The sequence below is a fragment of the Anopheles funestus genome, chromosome 2RL, assembly GCF_943734845.2.
Source record: "Anopheles funestus chromosome 2RL, idAnoFuneDA-416_04, whole genome shotgun sequence".
NCBI lineage: Eukaryota > Metazoa > Arthropoda > Insecta > Diptera > Culicidae > Anopheles > Anopheles funestus.
Window position 1 is genome coordinate 82,208,494 of NC_064598.1, and position 2,488 is coordinate 82,210,981.

Below are 2,488 nucleotides of genomic sequence, written 5' to 3' on the forward strand. Positions count from 1 at the left end.
CTCATAGTTGTGTTATATTTTGTCTGTGTACTATTTAAAAAAAAAATAAAAAGGAAAGAAACAGAAATAGAAAGCAAAAATTCCACTATACTGATTGGATGGATTACTCGTGACGTTTGTAGCCTCATTGTCGGCACTAAATTGCGTCATCGTGTCATGGGGAGGAAATTGCTCATCGTCACCAGCCGTGTGGCCTTTAGCAAAATCTATTCCGTTTTTGGTAAGCAGATGGATTATACCGGCCCTGTTGTTCGCATTTGGTAATGGGAGAAGCACATTGACTATCGGCGGCAGTTCCTTTTCCAGACCCTGGGTAGCGTACACACGAACAATGGTTTGGTGAAGCGGAGTGTTAACATTCCCCCGCGCGGGGTGGATTAACACCCGATCTGTTCCGCATCAGGTTCGGATGCCCTTGCAAAGCCGAGCAATGGCAAGGACTTGGCAAATGGTGTTGGAGTGGTTGTCCTTTGGAGTGTATTCCATGTCACCAGCTCGTCACCAGCGTGTGGTTTTGACGCGACAATTTTCCCTACCTGACGCGTGTTTCCACTCCAATATATGGAGCTAAAGTGTGACGAGCGAATGGTGAGAGGGAGGGAAAGAGGGAAAAAGGGGGGTTATTTAAATTAATCGTAAACCGCTTGGATGCCGCTTCAATGTCATGGTCGATTGCGAACGGTTGTGTTGCAGCATCTGTAAGGCATTCCATGCCAAATCCGTCGTCGAAATGAGACGAGCTTGCCGGCTGTGGAATGCATTAATCCATGGAAGGAAGGAAAGGGAGACCCCATCGGAATCTTCTCACTCGCTACAACGTTTCGAACGATCGAACGATCGATAATCGATCCCTATGAATATGTACACCGAACATTGCAGTAACGGGGTCTCCTTTTTTTTCTTGTTGCTTGCACTTGCCCACCCAATCAGTCGCCCTTTTTCACACCCGCAAGGAGAAACACTGGCGCAAACGATGGTATGAAATTGATTTAAATTGAATGGAAGCGACACTTTGCATGCGCCTGTTCAGTGGCTGTAAAAGGATCGAGGACGCTCGACCGCGCAACACAACGTGCCGGGATAATTTACTACGCGCGGCGCACGGTTGTTTACTGTTGCTGCAAGTGCTGCGTTTTTTTCTGTTGCACTGTTTTAAGTAGCGTCCCTGAATTTTCCCCTCCCCGTTGGTTGGCAAACTGGAACGTTGTGGTAGGTCGGTGTTACAACAAACAACGGCTAGCAGGGAAAACAAAAAATAAAACACTTGCAAAAAAGCGTGATTATGTGCGCGTGTTAACTGCGGAACCGAAAGGGCTTAATCCGAATTAAGTAAGCATAGAATGTTAACAAGCGATCGAATGTTGAACTGCTTATACTTATTGTCACGAAGCTTGTAAGAACCGATTGAGGTGAACGGAATGATGGAAAGAAATAGCAAAAAAAGAAGAACTCTCTTTTGTAGGGGCTTGAATCAAGGACTTGGTTTTGCTGACGATTATACAAACTATTCTACCGGTTGGAAGTGGAATACAGTCTGCGATCAGTTTGACTGCATACTTTATCTAACTCGCGTAGATCGCAATAATTTGCCCATAGGATACACAGGATTGCGGAATGAGGTATCAATTAGTGAAACATTTTATTTTAATTTTGTTCGCTTTCCATAGCACTTTAATCCGCAGCACGATCGCTCGTGGTGAATTATTTCTTGAATTGTTTTACGGCGCGTCGATCTCGATCGTTTCCCATACGTTCCGGGTTTGGAAATACCGGTGAAAGATCCTACATTCCCGATCGATCGATATCTATTGAAGCTTTCGTGTTTGAAATTTTTAGTGCACCGTACAGTCACCGTTGTTTGAGGCACGATTTGGTAGAACTCGGTGTATGTATGAGGGTTGATCGGGTGATGAAGTATTGAATCTTCGAGTTGCTTCAGCTCTAAGCTCTAGAGCTACAGGGTAGGAAAGAAGATGATATAAATGAGGCATGTAAGTAATTTCCACGAATAGTTCAACAATTTGAGATTTTGGTTTTCTATCTTTCCTTGTTTGAGGAGATTCGTTTGATTGAAGCAGATCTATGATACTTTTAACCAGTTTTGTCGTAGAAGGGTTATGACTTGTTCTAGGCTGAATATATCTTTGAGGAGAGTCTTTCATACAAAGCGTCAGTAAACAGACTTTAGAATCCTTAGTCCACTCTCACTCAAGAGGCTCAACATCTCAAACAAACACAAACAAAATTAGTTCAATCTCTAAAATAGAATAAATCTCCATAGGTTTATGAATTAATGCGATAATTAATTAATTCAAGAATAGTCGTCAGAAATAAGAAAAGGACAAACTTCTTCATGCCTGTCAAATTATGACTTATTAAAATTATGTTTAATGAGTCATTACTCCACATGAGATTCGAACCTAGAGACTTTAATGACCGATTCGTGCAAATGGCAACAAACTTCAATAATGTTTTATCGTTTAGAGTT